At 41.4% G+C, this 18,484-nt stretch overlaps 1 protein-coding gene across 3 annotated transcripts in view; it reads right to left on the bottom strand.

Annotated features, from left to right (window-relative positions):
• Window positions 1–18,484, bottom strand: part of Zhx3 (zinc fingers and homeoboxes 3) — a 102,824-nt gene that overhangs the window by 58,406 nt on the left and 25,934 nt on the right. For all 3 annotated transcript variants that reach the window (XM_032904668.1, XM_032904666.1, XM_032904667.1), the window contains exon 2: window positions 2,285–2,400. The gene's annotated coding sequence lies outside the window, so the exon portion shown is untranslated. The remainder of the gene's footprint in view (window positions 1–2,284; window positions 2,401–18,484) is intronic.

Genomic DNA, 18,484 nt, shown 5'->3' on the forward strand with positions numbered 1-18,484 from the left:
CACTGCTTATCAATTGTAGACAAGGCCTCAGTGGTTATTAAATGAATGGATCAGAAATAAAAAATAAACAGAACAACCAACTAACGTATGAGAAGAATTGATACATTTTAGAGACTATATACCTAGGATATAAAGAAAAAAATAATTGGTAGACAAGAGAAAATACAGGTAAAGGTTAGAAAGAGAAAATGCCAATGAGAGAAATTGTGTTTCTGAATATGGGCGGAATATGCACTCCTGCTTCTGCTCTGATGAATGTAATAAACAAAGATATAAACATCCTTTTCAGCACCCACAGAATTCAAAAGTCTGTTCACTTTAAAAGTCATTTCAAGGCCAAAAGCAAACAAATATTCTTTGAAATGGAACTAATACTAAAGCTGATATTAAAATAAAGAAACAGATTCAGAAAACAGAAGAAAATATAATAGCTATTCCAAAAACAGAAAACATAAATTTCTACACTGGACGCAAAATCCCCAAAAAAGGTTAAAACAAAGGTGAAAACCAACAATAATCTGTTTGCAAGAGGAAAAACTCTAAAATACTAGTGAGCCTAGGAAATGTTCTAAAGTCACTACACAAGAAATTTATTATAGGTTACCTAGAGAGCAGAGGAAGGAGAGCTGGCTCAGCTAGGAAGAGCGGGCCGAGGTGCTCACTCTTCTGCAGAGAAGCAGCTTGGTTCTCAGCACCCATGATGGGCAGCTCACAACTCTAGCCCCAGCTTTAATATTCTGCTCTCATTCTCCTCTCTCTCTCTCTCTCTCTCTCTCTCTCTCTCTCTCTCCTCTCTCTCTCTCTCTCCTCTCACCTCTCTCCTCTAATAAAAATAAATCTTAAAGAAGAAACAGAACCGACTTTAATCCCAGAACTCTGAGTTCAAACACAACCTGGTAAACATTAACGGAAAAGAACGAAAGGAAGACAACAAGCATTTCTCTCAGTATTACAAGAAAAACATAAAAAAATTACACAACGAAAGAAGCAAACAAAAGATTTCAAAGGGAACTTAAAACAGGGAAGGAGCTGGGTTTGGTTTTGCCTTTTGTTTTTGAGACACGGTATTTCTTCTGGAGTGAAGACCAATGTCACACTGGAAATAACCCTCCTTCCTCGCAGAGTGCTGTTCTTACAGCTATGTGTCACCATACCCAGTTCTAAGGGACAGCAACACTTCGCAGGACTTCCTGGGAGCTGGAGGACTGCTGCTTCAGAAAGAAACTGGCTAAGGAACAGCTTACTTTACTACGACCTTTAGATTTGAAGAAATATATTTGTGACTGGGCATGGGGGTACACGCCTTAAGTCCAGCCCTTGGGAGGCAGAGGCAGGTGATCTCTAAGAGGCCAGCCTGCTCCACAGCGTGACTTCCAGGCCAGCCTGCTCTACAGCGTGACTTCCAGGCCAGCCTGCTCTACAGCTGACTTCCAGGCCAGCTGGTGCTACCAGAGAAACCCTATCTTGAAAAAAAACTTTTCTTTTTTTTTTTAGGTTTTGTTTCAAAGCTGCTATGGTGGCACATCTGTAATTGTAACATTCCGCAGCAGCTAAGGAGTGTTAGACACTGAAGAGCAGCAGGAGGTTACAGCCACACTGACTCAAAGAAACAACCCCAAGAGAGGCTTTATTGTTACTGTTGCTGTTACTTTGTTTTCTTCAACACAGGGTTTCTTTTTTAATTAATTATTTTATTTATTTACCTTCCAGCTCTACACCCCCTCACTCCCCCTCCCAGATCCTTATCCCCTCCCCCTCCCCCTTGCCTCCAAAAGGGTGTTCTCCCTCCCCTTCCCCCTATTCCCCTCCCTTGGGGCCTCAAGAAACAGGGTTTCTATGTGTACCTCTACTGGCCTGGATCTCACTCTGTAGACCAGGCTGACCTCAGACTCAGAGAGCTGCCTGTCTCTGCCTGCCAAGTGCTGGGATTAAAAATGTAAACCACTGCCCAGTCAAAGTTGGATATTTCAACTATGAATATTTGTTAATAAACTAAAAGATATATGTGCACAGGGGAAATAGCACACAAAAAGAAACGAAAGTTTAGAGAGAAATACTTTCCATGCATTGTTAAGTGTGTAAGCAAGTATGCTGGCATTTGGAGGTGCAGACCAAAGTCACATGAGACTTGTAGCCATGACATCATCATCAGTCACCACTACCACCACCCTACCATGAAAAAAAGAATGTGTAACAATAATAGAACTAAAAATGGCTATCACATCTCAGGCATTACAGACTTTGTACTGGATTCAGCAAGACTTTTGTTAAAGTATAGACATACTTCTTGTCGTTTGGAGAAACATTCTTCTCACTTCATCAACCTCTTCAAGGTCCCCTTCTGCAGCCCTGTGGCATCTTTAAGGAGTCACTTGTTGCCTCTCTAGTTGCAATTCAGGCCTGGAAAAGAAGCATCATCCCATCACCTCACAAGAAAAGAAAGCACATTCTAGGAAGCCTACTTATCTGGCCTCATTAATCTTTCTTTCCTAATTCATTCTTAGAGCGCTGCACATATACCAGGCGCTCAGAGCCAAGTCATCAAAATGCACACGGTGATTTACAGCAACTGTAAGTGTTGCTGGGGCATTGATGTGAGCTCTGACCACTTAAAGCTGAGACTGGAGCATATCAACACAGGTCAGTGAGCTCAGCCATCAAATCGAGATGATTCATTAAAGTCTCTTCCTCTCCCACTCTAGCTTCAGGCAGTCTGACAGCAATAATCAGCTGATAAACATGGGGCCTGCAACTTTCAGGATGTGCTAATTTTTTTGTCTGTCTCTGTCTGTGTGTCTGTCTCTCTATCTCTCTATCTCTCTATCTATCTATATTTATTTATTCTAGGCCAAGCAACTATTTTTCTTTCTCCTTCTTTCTGATCCTTGCATCCACATCATCCCATCTTCCTACAGGCAGTGTTAGGCCTATGGTAATTCATAGTGAATGAACAAAACAAAGTCTTTTAAACCAAACCACCAAAGATGCTTTATGAGATCTTCAAATTACTGAGGAAAGACTTAAAAACATAGTGCTCCTGAATTCCATATTCCTTTACCAAAGAGTTCTTCTTAGTTAAAATGCCAACTAGCAGCAAAACGGACCCAAAGTGAGTATACTAGTAGAAGGGCTTGAAATTTCAGATATCCACACCTTGCTACGTTAGAGGGCGTCAAGGTTAGGAACGTCTATGAATACAAACAGGTTTGGCCATCACAAATAAATCACTAACCAAAGTAGCTACAGTTTATTACCAGCATTCTTTCATCCTTAACGTGCACTTATGCCTTCCCCACTGCATCAGCTCCACACGAGGAGCTCTGGCTCTATTAGCACATACAATCCTTACCATGATCTTACTATGCAAATTCTATTGTTCTAATTACCCAGTGATGAAACGGAGAAATTCAGTAAATTATTCTAGCCATGCCGAGTGTACTGTGCTGCTTTTGACAGGCAAGCAAATTTAATTTTAATTTTCCAGTATATTAAAGACTCATGCCTATTTCACTTTTGTTTCCCTGGATTTTTTCCCCTAATTTACAATTTATTAAAAACCAATTTATTAAAAACCTAATTTGTGCTTCTCCAACTTTTTCTTATTTTAAAAAAATTATCTTATAAACAGAAGAAAAAATCTGGAGGCTGGAGAGATGGCTCAGTGGTTAAGATCACTGACAACTCTTGCAGAAGCGCTGGGTTCAGTTCCCAATATCCATGTGGCAGCTACAGCCAACTGTAGATCAGTTCTAAGGGATCTTCTCCTGTGGGTACCAGGCACACATGGTACACAGATATACATGCAGGCAAACAAGACATTCACACATACAAAAAATAAGCAATTTTCTTCTGAAAAGAAAGAAAATCTGATGTGGTAGAAATAAGAAGCGATAATTATCATAAACTATTACATTCACTCACCACTGTGATTTATTCTATTTATTCTCACCATTTTGTTGTTTACCAAATCATCTCTAACTTTGAAGTCACAAAATAAGCAAGACATTTCTTTCCTCTCCCATTCACTGGCTGGGACACAATGCTAATAATGTAAGCAGCGAACCGCTTGATTCACTGCAGACATTCGAATATTGTGTGTTTCATGCTCTAGACTCTTAGCCAGGATGGTGTATTTATATCGTAAGGAGCATCAGGTATACGAAACAACTAACATACACACATTTGAAAAGACAAGAACCATAAAATACAGCAGTGACTATGGGCCAAAAGCCATTCGCCTCAGTCATGAAGAAATGCTTCATGACTGACACACATCTACCTCTGTGGGAAAAGCTCTTCTCACACCCACCTACAGTATGCATCCTTCAAAAACAAAGAGCAGGTGGACAACGAAGAAATGTGTAAGAAGTGCTCACAGGGGCTGCAGAGTAAAACATTCCTACCTGTAGCACAGACGGAGCCACCAAAACAGACAACCTCATTACTTTCTACACATTTTCATAAAATCAAGGATCGCTGCATTCCTGAACAGACAAAGCTGTTTTAAACAGGCTAAATATAGAAACTAATCAATGTCAGACCAGACTATATCTTAAATTATTCATCTAAGGTAGATGTTTCCAAAATTAATCAAATAAAAATGATAAATCAAAACTACAGTCCTTAATTGGTATTATAGGAAGAAACCCACTTGGGACCATCTGTCTTTGAGATTAACTGCCCACAGTTAAGAGAGAAATGTCCAAATGGAGCAATGCTACAAAGTCATGTGGATTCCAACAAGTCACAAGGTAACTATGACAGGGAAGCCATAGTTACTTGTGAGATCACAGAAAGCCTATGATGTCATTTTAATTAAAGCAAAATCTACATAATGTAGTGCTCACCATGGACATGAATGGACAATTCAGTGGCATTTAGACTATTCCATGGCATTGAGCAACAATTACCTGTACCCATTCACAAAATATTTTCAGCAATTGAAAATTATCTCCTTGTACAAAGCTCAAGTCCAAATGAATCAAAGACCTCCACATAAAACCATATATACTCAAACTAACAGAAGAAAAAGTGGGGAAGAGCCTTTTGTACCCACATGGGCACAAAATTTCCTGAACAGAACACCAATAACTTATGTTCTAAGATCAAGAATTGACAAATGGGACCTCATAAAACTGCAAAGCTTCTATAAGGCAAAGGACACTGCCATTAGGACAAAACAGCAACCAACAGATTGGGAAAAGATCTTTACCAATCCTACATCTGATAGAGGGCTAATATCCAATATATACAAAGAACTCAAGAAGTTAGACTCCCGAGAGTCAAATAACCCTATTAAAAATGGGATACAGAGCTAAACAACGAATTCTCAGCTGAGGAATATCGAATGGCTGAGAAGTACCTAAAGAAATGTTCAACATTCTTAGTCATCAGGGAAATACAAATCAAAACAACCCTAAGATTTCACCTCACACTAGTAAGAATGGCTAAGATAAAAAAGTCAGGTGATAACAGATGCTGGCAAGGATATGGAGAAAGAGGAACATTCCTCCATTGTTGGCGGGATTGCAAACTGGTACAACCACTCTGGAAATCAGTCTGGAGGTTCCTCAGAAAATTGGACATTGAACTGCCTGAGGACCCAGCTATACCTCTCTTGGGCATATACCCAAAAGATGCTCCAACAAATAACAAAGACACATGCTCCACTATGTTCATAGTAGCCTTATTTATAATAGCCAGAAACTGGAAAGAACCCAGATACCTTTCAACAGAGGAATGGATACATAAAATGTGGTACATCTACACAATGGAATACTACTCCGCTATCAAAAACAATGACTTTATGAAATTCATAGGCAAATGGATGGAACTAGAAAATATCATCCTGTATGAGGTAACCCAATCACAGAAAAACACACATGGTATGCACTCATTGATAAGTAGATATTAGCCTAAAAGCTTGAATTACCCTAGATACAATTCACAAACCACATGAAGCTCAAGAAGAAGGACAACTAAAATGCAGATGCTTCAGTCCTTAAAAGGGGAAATAAAAATATTCATAGGAGGAGATATGAAGACAAAGTTTGAAGCAGAGACTGAAGGAATGGCCATTCAAAGCCTGCCATATATATATATATATATATATATATATATATTCATATTCTCCTGAGAGGCTCAGCCAGAGCATAACAAATACAGAGGTGAATGCTAGCAGCAAACCACTGAACTGAGAATGGGGTCCCCAGTGGAGGAGTTAGAGAAAGGTTTGAAGGAGATGAAGGGACTTGCAACCCCATAAGGACAATACCAACCAACCAGAGCTTCCAGGGACTAAACCACTACCCAGAGTACACATGGACAGACCCAAGGCTCCAGCTGCATATGTAGCAGAGGATGGCCTTGTTGGGCACCAATGGGAAGAGAAACCCTTGGTCCTGCCAAGGCTGAACCCCCAGTGTAGGGGAATGTCAGGGCGGAAATGGGGAGGGGGAACACCCTCATAGAAGAAGGGGGATGGGAGATGGGATAGGGGGCTTATGGATGGGAAACCTGGAAGGAGAATAACATTTGAAATGTAAATTTAAAAATATCCAATTAAAAAGAAAAAAACAAAACAAAACAAAACAAAAAAACAAAAGAAACAAAAAACCCTGGCAGTTACTTCTAGCACCCATCTCTAACCCCTAGAAGTCATCAATTTGCTTTGTTTCTTAGGATTTTTATCTTGGGGCTATTTATTTTTTGTGTTGTTCTGAAACTCACTATATAACCAGACTAGTCTCAAACTCTCAGACAACCTTCTGCCTCATTCTTCCTAAATGCTGGGATTACAAGGTGTGAACCACCATGCTTACCTTCCGTGGAATAACTGATATAAGAGAATCATGCAACGTGGCCCTCCATGTCTGCACCTTTCAGTATTTCATCTAAACTGTACTGTGTGTCACTATTTCATTTCTTTTTATCACAAAACCCACTTGGATGTATCAGAGTTTTTCACTGATTTATGTAGTGATGAATGCCAGGTTGTTTCTCTCTTTTGACCACTGTTAATAGTATTGCTGTTAATAAAACTATAAACATTTAATATTTGAAAACATGTTTCCAATTACTAGGGATAAATACCTAAAGGTGAAATTTCTGTATCACATGAAAATTCTGCACTCAGCTTTTTAGGGAGCTACTGAACAGAAGCTACACTACTTTACATTTCTACAGCAAAGTCCATGCTGGGGACTCCCCTCGTCCTCATCAGTACTTAGAACTTTACTACCTCCTCTTCTGTGCTGCTCTCGAGGATACAGTCATCCTGTGCATATGAAATGGTAAGTCACGTGCTTTGGTCTGTGTTTCCTTTATAACTAATGGTGCTGAGTATCTTCTCACATGCATAGACATTGTGCACCTTCTTAAAATAGTTTAATCAAATCCTTTTCCCATATTTTGATTAGGTTGTTTAGTTTTTGAGTTCTAAGATGACAAATAGCAGGACCTTATGAGATTTTCATTTTTTTCCTGTTCTGTAAGGCATTTTCCTAATAGTATTCTTGGGTCCACAAAAGTTTTAAATTTTGATATCCTCCAATTTGCCAATTTTTAAATTTACTGATTGGGTCCAAGATCAACAAGATTTTCTCATGACTAGTGAGATGGGTCAGGAGGTCACAGAACTTCTACCAAAGCCTGACAACCTGAGTTCAAGCCTACAGCCCACAGTGGAGAGAGAACAGATCCTAACTGTCTTCTGACGCCTACAGTTGTGCCATGGCACATGCGTGCTCACTCTCAATTACACCTGACAAGGAACACCGTAACACTGTAACACTGTAACACTTTAAAGACCTACTTTTGGGGTAGGAGAGCTGGCTCAGCACTTAAGAGCATTTGTTGTTCTCCCAGAGGACCTGAGTTTGGTTCCCAGAACCAACATGATGGCTCACAGCATTCACAACTCCAGTTCCAGGGGATCTGATCCCCTTTCTGCCTCCATGGGCACCAGACATGTGCTTTTGATACATGTACAGATACACAGGCAAAATGCTCACGTACAAAAAATAATTTTTTTAAAGATTTATTTATTTATTATATATAAGTACACTGTAGCTGTCTTCAGATACACCAGAAGAGGGCATCGGATCTCTTTACAGATGGTTGTGAGCCACCATGTGGTTGCTGGGAATTGAACTCATGACCTCTGGAAGAGCAGTCAGGCGCTCTTAACCGCTGAGCCATCTCTCCAGCCCACAAAAAATAATTTTTAAAAAAGCTTTGTCTTTATGTTTACTTGGGTATCGTAGGTTTTGCTCTCGTAACTGGGTCTTTGATTCATTTTGACTTTAGCATATGAGGTGAATTTGGAGCACAACCTCACTGTTCTACATGAAGATACTGATTCGTCTCTACACCATTTATTGAGAGCATCCTTTCACTACTGAATTGTCTTACAGCCTTTTCAAAAAATAGTTGGCAACACTCAGATGGGTTATTTCTGATTGTCGTTTTTTCTATTTATCTGTACACATACTCTTATGCCAGAATCATACTATTTTATTATCACATCTTTGTAGTGAATCCTGAAACTGACATGCACGTCTTCTGACTTCCCTCTTCAAGGTCCTCTGACTCTGTACGAGTGAACGGGATAGCAAACCCACACACCAGCTTGCACCACCTGCACTTCAATGCAGAAATTTTTTCTTTTCTTTTTTTTTTCTTTTCTTTTTTTCGGAGCTGGGGACCGAACCCAGGGCCTTGCACTTGCTAGGCAAGCGCTCTACCACTGAACTAAATCCCCAACTTTTCTTTTCTTTATATGTCCAGAATAAAATTAATAAGAAGGTCATTTCTAAAACAGACTTTTATTTCTCTGATTAATATGAAGGGTGTGTGCGTGCGCGCGTGCTCACGTACACTAGACCCTCTGCACCTGGAGTTATAGGCTGTGTTAGCATCCTGATGTGGGTGCTAGGAGCCAACTCAAGTCTGCATCAGCACACAGGTGCTCTTCGCCTCTACGTTCTCTGTTCAACCTAAAGGCTCTTTAAAAAGAACTTTCTTTAAAAATGTTGGCTGAGGTACCTGAGAAAACAGTCATTTGGTGTTACAGATATTCCTTGGACTGGACAAAATCTGTTTGTTTTCACATCAAAATTTAAAGTGAAAAAGATGTGGTAACATAGGAAAAAGTAACTACAGTGCTTTCTAAGACTAGCAACTTCCAGGAAATTGTAGAGTCCCCAAAAGTACAAGTCATTTGAGACTGGAAGATTGAGTTTATGAAGCAAGGGGCTGCTGCTGCACCTGTGTGTGCTGTCAATTTCTCAAAGGCTCCTGAACCAGAAAGCCCTCCTGACAAAGTAGGTGGAAAAGGCTCTCTGTCTGGCCCTGCCTCCAGGACAGCCACAGTCACACTCTCTGTAGCAGTGCTTTATTTCTTTTTTAAAAAAACATTTTTTATTTTAATTTACATGAGTACACTGTAGCTGTTTTCAGACACCAGAAGAGGGCATTGAATCCCATTACAGATGGTTGTGAGCCACCATGTGGTTGCTGGGAATTGAACTCAGAACCCCTGGAAGAGCAGTCAGTGCTCTTAACCACTGAGCCGTCTCTCTAGCCAGTGTTTTCAACAAGATAACTTAATTGCACCTTGCCCTGCTTCACACTCCTCTACTCTAACTGCATACAGTTCACCTGAACTTAATGTCAAGACTCAGGAACAGGTGGGCACAGGCTTTTGCATATATTTATGCAAGAATGTGTGTCTGTGCATGTGTATGCACACATGGAGTTACAAGCTCTTGTGAAACAAGCCAGGGGCAGACTTAGTTCTCTCTAGTCTGTCAGAGAGACAGCCTTGGTTCTCAAACCCCCAGCTCAGAATCTCTACTCTGACGTAGCACAAAGTACCCAAGCACAGGACAATTGAATTACATCAATTACACAAGGCTGTGGTTTTCATTTTCAGGAGTCAAGAGGAGGATCTTATTTCACTTCTGCAGGAAAGGTAGACGAGGGCTGCCCAGCAAGGGTTTGAAGTACTAGTGCTCCTCAACCCTGAAGACTAAAGCAGAAGGAGCCAGGCCAGGCAATCAGGACACTTGCTACAGAGCTGGCTCGGGAATAACTCTAGGATTGTGACAACTGCTGTGATCTGATTCCATGCACAGGCTTCTCCATTGGATGGTAAATGGAATAGCCTCTTAAAACTTAGCCCTTCCTTTCTTCTTCCTCCTTTGCTTTTTCTCTTTTCTTATTTTGTAAATGGAGTTTCTCACTGATTTGAAGACTGCTATTTGGTATTTAATAGCTGAATTGCTGATGTGGCCATCTGCAACTTCAGTTTTGTTCTCTGCTCTCTGTGGTGGTCCTTGTTATAAGTGTCTGAAAGCCAACCCTTATTGCAAGGCAAATGCTAGGTTTGCAAGCCTCACCAGACAGGAGAAGGGAAACAGACGGCATACTGAGGTTTGTGAAACAGCTACCAACCGATAAGCCTCAATTTTAAAGTAGCCAGTACGTGGTCAGCCAACAGGAGAATGGATAGACTGTGGAAAGTATGCAGTGGAACACTACTGAGCAATAAAAAATAATATTTACTTGATGTATCACAGACTGAACTTATTGAACAAATGAATCTTAGACATAAAAGAAAATATATAATTCTGGTTTATAAACCAGAATTTTAGGGAAACCAAGTAATCTCGGATGGTAAAACAAAAAATTACAAGAGAGATTACATCTGAATGACAATGAGAGCATAAAAGCTCTTTTCAAGTTGTCAAGAACATTTTGTGAGGAGCTTGGAATGCTGATTACCCTTCTCAAAACTGCAGTTAAAAATCTGCATGCTTCACAAGGTGGTAGTGGTGCATAGTTTTGATCCCTGCAAAGGCAGAGACAAGTGGAACTCTGTGTGTTCGAGGCTAGTCTGGTATATAAAGTGAATCCCAGGACAGACAGACAGACAGACCTACACAGAAAAACTCTGTTTGTTTTTTAATCTGCATGTTTGTCTATGTAAATTACACCTCAACTATTAAAAGTGTTAAAGTTCAAAGGCCTTTTTAAAAAAAAACAACACAGGCAGTTTTGTATCATTACTATGTGGTAACTTCTGAGTTAGAGGTAAGATGTTTGACAACTGTGTATTCATCTGTCTTTAAGGCCAATAGGGCGGCTTGATGGATGAGAAAGCATTTGCCACCAAGCCCAACAACCTGAGGTTAGTTTCTAGGACTCACATACTAGATATAAGAACTGACTTCTGAAACCTGACTTCTGACTTCTACATGCAAGTACACATACAAACACACACACAATAAATGTAATTAAAATTGAAATACATGAAATAGAGTTGGATCAGTAGTTAAGAGTGCTTGCTGTTATTGAAAAGGCCACGGTTCAATTCCCAGCCCCCACATGGAGGCTCATCACTTCCTCAGGCACTTGGCATACATGTGATACACAGACATACATAGAGGCAAAACACCCATTTACATAAAATAATAACTACAAATCTAAAAAATACCTAAGTGAAACAGTGATGTATTTTGTGTGTGTGTGTGTGTGTGTGTGTGTGTGTTATATGCATGAGTGTGCACTTGCAGAGGCCAGGGATTAACAAACATCAGGTTTCTCTGTCTCTACCCACCTTGCTTTTGAGACCGTTTCTCTTACTGAACCCAAGACTCCGCTGTTTCATCTGAACTGGCTAGACAGAGCTCCAGGTACCCACCTGTGCCAACAACACCTCCAGCACTGACGTTACAGGCGAGCACCACAGCACTCAGCCTTTATATGAATCCTATATATGAGTCTAAATTCAGGTTTTCATTATTGTGCAATCACTATACCCACTGAGCCATCTCCCCAGCTGTGGTGGTGTGAATATGCTTGGCCCAGAGAGTGGCACGATTAGGAGGTGTGGCCTTTTGGAGTAGGTGTGGCCTTGTTGGAGGAAGTGTATCACTTTGAGGTGGGCTTTGAGACCCCCTTCTTCAAACGCCTGGAAGCCAGTCTTCCCCTTCCCCTGGCTGCCTTCTGATCAAGATTTGGAACACTCAGTTCTTTCTCCAGCACCATGTTTGCCTGGATGCTGCCATGCTTCCCACCTTGATGACAATGAACTGAACCTCTGAACCTGTACGCCAGCCCCAATTAAATGTTGTCCTTTATAAGAGTTGCCTTGGTCATGGTGTCTGTTCACAGCAATGGAAACCCTAAGACACCAGCCTTCACTTAATAAATTCTAATTTCATGGATATTTCTATCAAGTTTCTCTTACTCTAAACACCCCTCTCCAAGTCAAATAGTTTAGGTATGTTGAAAGTATAAAGGACAGTATCAAGGTAAGACATATGTAAAAATAAAGTAGATTATAAAGCCATGTATACTCCATATGGCAAACTGGGAAATTACAGAAGCTTGAGACTATGGAAGAGCACGCTGTGGTTGTCAATTTTGACTGACTGGCTGGAGAAACATCTAGATAGGTAAAAGCACATCTCTAGGTATTTCCAAAAGCAGTTATATCACTGGGGACTATCACTTGGTATTTATAGTATGGTGAAAGAAATTAAGTGAAGAGGAGGAGGAAGGGGGAGAAAAGGAGGATGAAATTGCCCTTCCCTGAACTCTTCCTGTATTTTCCTTCTCTGTGCTTTCCACCTACCAAGAAGTAAAGAACAGTCTTTGCAACATACTGATAGCATGATGTCATGCATGCCAGATATGTGGAGTCTGACTGACAACCATGACTGACACCTTTGAAATTGTCTTCGTTAGGGTTACTATTGCTGTGATGAAACATCATGACCAAAAGCAACTTGGAGAGGAAAAGGGTTATTTCACTCACAGTTCCATACAACTCATAGCTCATCGCCAAAAGCAGCAAGGGCAAGAATTCAAGCAAGGCAGGAGCCTAGAGGCAGGAGCTGATGCAGAAGCATGGAGAAGGGTGTTGCTTATGGACTTGCTATCATGGCTTGCTCAGCCTGCTTTCTTATGAACCCAGGACCACCACCCCAGGGATAGCACTGCTCATCATGGTCTGGGCCTTCCCCCATCAAACACTAATTAAGAAAACACCGTCCGGCTGGATCTTACAGAGGCCTTTTCTCAACTGAGGCTCCCTCCACCCCTGAGAACTCTAGGTTGTGTCAAGTTGACATAAAGCTAGCCATCACAGAAACTATAAGCCAAAATAAGTCCTTCTTCCATCAACTTACCTCTGTCAGACATGTTGTTCTCTCTCTCTCTCTCTCTCTCACACACACACACACACACACACACACACACACACACACGGTAATGCTATTTTCTTTCTAATGTGTATATCAGACACTTCCCATGTTGTTGAGTATTTTTACTATGCTTTTCTGGTTAAACATTTTTATGTGATTATTATCATCCACACATTTCTGTGGGACAAATTGCTAATCCTGTGGAAGAGCTAGAGGAAGGATTGAGGGACCTGAAGATGATAGGGACTCCAACAGTCAAATGATCTGGACCCTTAAGGGCTCTCAGAGACTGAACCACCAACCAAAGTGCAGGCAGGGGCTGGACCTCGACCCCTGCACATGTGTAGCACATGTGAAGCTTGGTCTTCATGTGGGTCCCACCAACTGGCACAGAGGCTGTCCCTGAATTTGTTGCTCCTCGTGGATCCCGTTCCCTTAACTGGGCTGCCTTGTCTGGCCTCAGTGGGAAAGGATGTGCCTAGCTCTAAAGACTTGATGTGCTAGGGTGACAGAATGATGCTTGGGTAATGATGCTGCTGAGTGAGAAAATGTCCCATACATTATATCTGCCATTGCAATGTTTTCTTAGCTTACATTCTTTATTCAATTTTGTTAGTTGTTTAGATATAACCTAATTAAACATTATTACTAAGATGGCTATTCTTGATTGTCAACTTGAGTATATCTGGAATTAATTAAAACCCCAAAATGGAGTGCCCACGAAGAGGGATTTTTGTTTAATTTGAAGTAGGAAGACCCACTTCTAGTCAAGATCTTTAAAGTAGAACACATGTCTTTAATCCAGATCTTTTGAACTTGGATAGCCTCCTCTTACCTGGGCCACACCTTCTGCTGGAAGCCTATAGAAGGACATGGAAGAAGGAAGGTTTTGCTCTTTGCTTGCTTGTTCTCAGCTCAACAGCAAGTTCATAAGACACACTGGCATTAGCCTGTCTTTGGGATTCCAGCATATACTGAAGACCAGCTGAGATTTCCAGCCTCATAGACTGAACAACTACTGGATTCTTGGACTTTTCAATTCAGAGACAGCCATTGTTGAATTAGCTGGATCACAACCTGTAAATCGTTCTAATATTCCCTAATTCTAATAAATCTAATCTATATTACCTTATATAATTTTTGCATATAAATTACTGTTTTCATCAAGATTGTTATCTTAGGATAGACCTCAAGAATTTGACATTTCTTGGGTAAAGCATTTCTAAGAACATTTTAAGACCCATCTGGCCGAGATACATTGTGCCACTTTGCATCCTACCAGGAGTATGTCTTCTCTCTCTTGCCTGCATGCAGTGTTCTAGTCTCTGTATGCCACAGCCCTCATCCATTCCCTACCATAACATCCACACCCATACACACAAACATGATTTGCTAATTTGATACAAGAAAACAGTATCTAACAGCTTCAAATGCATTTTTAATTAACAGAATGGAATTGTTTTCCATTTGGTTAAATCAGCCATTGCTCCCCTTTTGTGGTTAGTATGCTAAATTCCTGGGACACTTTTCAGAGATAATCAGAAAATGTCAAGAATACTTGGTTCAGCATATGCACATGTGTATACAGGTGTCTGCCCAAAAGTGCATGAATAAGGCCAGAGGTGGACATCTGGAGTGTTCTATCACTCGCCACATTATGTTTTAAGACAAAGCCTATCTCTGAACCTGGTGGTTACTGTTTTTCAGTTTAACTGGCTGGCCTTGGTATCCATCTGTTTCTCCACCAACAACATGCCAGCTTTGTGGTTACTGACACATGCCATCCCCAAACTTTCTATGTGGATACTAGGGGTCTAATTAACTCATGCTACATAACAAGTACCTTACCAACTATTTCTCCAGACCCCTCTTCCGTCTCTTAAAACGGCCTATGTAAAATACGAATTTTAAGAATAGATATTATAAAATATAAAAGAATTCTATAGTGGCACACTATAACAGGAAAATGTTACCATAACAGAGTGATGACTGAAGATATTTTTAAAAATTAAAAACCCATCAAGATCATGTAGGAAAAAAAAGCTCAACCTGAATCAAGCAAAAAGAAAGGACCTCCAAGAATGCGTGTTTACCCACAGAACCCTGGGGGAAACAAACCTAAATTTACACAGTAGAGGCTAATGTGGAAGTAAAAGGGAGACAGGGCTTGCCAAGAAAATAAAGGTCTGAGGAGCAGCTGCATCCTCTAATGTTCTCAGAAGGACAAAGCTAGTAGAAGAGCTCTCTACAATGAAGGAGGGCATTAGCTGGGGAGACCACCCACATAGGTGCTAGGACTACAGAGTGAAGAAATAGCAGGGCAAGGACACACCACACAGACACAGACACAGACACAGACACAGACACAGACACACACACACACACACACACACACACACACACACACTCACACAGCAGCTGGTTTTGAACCTAGCACTTCTTAGGACAAGGGTACCTGTAGCTTGAATCCACTTCTGTACTCCTCCCCCCAACCCGCAACCCCCGAGCTGAGGGCTGAACCCAGGGCCAAGCGCTCTACCACTGAGCTAAATCCCCAACCCCTTGAATCCACTTCTGAAAGAATAGTAATTCCCACTTGATTTAAGAGAACCCAGTTTGGCTACCATTCTGATCACACAAGCAAAATCACCCAGGAGCTTTTTTAAAACATCAATTATCTACACTCCACAATTCAACTGAGCCAGTATTGACAAGAGTGGGCCCAGATTCATATATTTAAAAGCTCTCCAGAAAATTCAGTGCAGTCCTAATTTGAAAATTGCTTATTTGTCTCTGCTCCTTCCTGTTCCAGAGACACCCACATCTTCCCATGCAGTGTCAGTCCCATCCCTAAGACATGATGGTGAAGATCAGAGTGAACACATTTGGTCTTATTGGGTACCAGGGCTTCCTTCAACTCTGGCAAGCAGATCAATGACGTCTCCATTGATCTCAAATGCATAGTCTACAAGCTCCAGTATGACTCTACCCATGGCTAGTTCCACAGCAGAATCAAGGCTGAGAAAGGAGAGCTTGTCATTTCCAAAGGTTGTTACCATCTTCCAGGAGTGAGATCTCGCCAACATCAAGTGGGGTGATGCTGGTGCTCAGTTTGTTGTGGAGTCTACTGGTGTCTTCACCATCATGGAGAAGACCTAGCCAACCTGAAGGGTTGGGCTAAGAAGGTCACCATCTCTGCCTCTTCTGCTGATGCTTCCGTGTTTGGGAAGGATATGAACCATAAGAAGTATGACAACTCACTCAAGATTGTTAGCAATGTTTCCTGTACCATCAACTACTTAGCCCCCCACCCCCTCCAGCCAAGGTCATTCATGACAACTTTTGCATTATGGAAAGACTCATTACGACAATCTGTGCCATCACTACCATCCAGAAAACTGTGGATTGCCCCTCTGGGAAGCTATAGCATGATGACCATAGGGCTGCCCAGATCATCACCCCTGAATCCACTGGTGCTGCTAAGGTGTGGGTAAGGCCTTCCCAAGCTGAACAGGAAGCTCACTGACTTTGCCTTTCGTGCTCCTACTCCAATGTATCTGTCATAAATCTGACATGCTACCTGAAGAAAGCCAAGTATGATGACATCAAGAATGTGACGAAGCAGTCAAAGGGCCCACTAAAGGGCATCCTTGGCTATACTAAAGACAAGGTTGTCTCCTCCCTTTGATGTCAGCACTGGAATTGTTCTTGATGACAACTTTGTAAAGTTCATTTCCTGATATGATAATGGCTATAGCTACAGCAACAGGGTAGTGGTCCTCATGACCTACAGGGTCTCTAAGGAGTAAGAAGCCCTGGGACACCTGCCCCAGCAAGAATGTGAGAAGAAAAAAGCCCTCAGTTACTGAAAAGTCCCTGTCCCAACTCAGCCCCCAATAATGAGCATCTCCCTTTACGGTTTCCATCCCAGATCCCCAGGAGGAGGGAGATGGGACTTAGGGAGCCCTACTCTCTTAAACCATCAATAGTCTTTACAACATCTCCCTCCAAAAAGCAAATTACTTATCTGGATCCTCTTTTAAAAATGTTAACAGAAACCAAACTAACAATCATGCACTGAGGAAACCAATAGATTAAAGTGAGGGCTGTGCGCTCAGTTGGTACGGTGCTTGCTTAGCATGCACAGGCCTTAGATTGAACACTGGGACTACATCACACTGGAGATGGTGACGTCAGCATGCCTGTGATCCTTGCGCTTGAGAATAGATGAAGGAGTATCAGAAACTCAAGGTCATTCTTGGCCACATGATGAGTTCAAGGCAGCCTAGGCTATAAGAGATGGAAATGGGATGGGGCTTTGGGTTCAAGTAAGAGGGAACAAAGGAAGACACTAACATACTTGACTTAGGTTTCCAAAAAGGACCTCTCTGGATGAAGTGTCAAATGGATAGTAGCAGAGCCCGAATATGAGCAGAAAAAGAAAGCAAATGGCTGGTGCAGAAGTCTGCCTTAGTGCCCACAGTAGGCTGCTGGCAATGGAGAGGGTTCTCTGCGTGCTGGAAGCAAAAGGCATCAGCAGGCTTCTGATGAACTACACATAAGGAACAGCTTTAATTACTAAATCCAGGATAGTACTGTTTTATCAAAATGGAGATTATAAGACAGTTCTGAAGTCATCAAAGAAATGCCCAGAAACTTTACAGTGCTTTTGCTCAGGATTAATTTTTTAGATTCTGAAAGTATCAAAGGCAATCATATATTTCTCTTCTCACCCTTCCTGCCAAGTAGAAATCTTCAGCACATAGTTTTATGTATATTTAACACTAAGAGTAATGCCAGATGTCTACTAGGCCTTTCACATCTAATGAGGCTCAGATATCAGGTATAACCTAGAATCCTAAGTCCATTCATACAGTAAGGTGGGGCCAGTGAAGGTACTTAAAATATTAGGCAACAGCTCATGGCTACTTTTCACTATCATTTCCTAAGATTACTCTAGCAGTGAGAGGTTGGTGTAAGTGCACAAAAATGTGAATGAATGCATATCAAAAGACATATCACAGCTCCCTGACGTCCCATCTGGTTGTGTGGCCATGTGTACACGCACTCACGGAACAGTGGTTCTCTGTGTCCTGGGAATGACGCGCCTGTCTTCTGCATCTCCCCAGTTCTGTAGAGATCCGCAGAGTTTATAATGCAGGGAGTCAGCCCTCCACTGTGAGACTGAATGTCCTATAGCATCGAGACTACTCACCACAAAGGGCAAAGGTAAGTCCCTCTTCCAGGAAGCCTAGTCAATGAACAGTAACAAA

The sequence above is a fragment of the Rattus rattus genome, chromosome 5 (assembly GCF_011064425.1).
Source record: "Rattus rattus isolate New Zealand chromosome 5, Rrattus_CSIRO_v1, whole genome shotgun sequence".
NCBI classification, from domain to species: domain Eukaryota; kingdom Metazoa; phylum Chordata; class Mammalia; order Rodentia; family Muridae; genus Rattus; species Rattus rattus.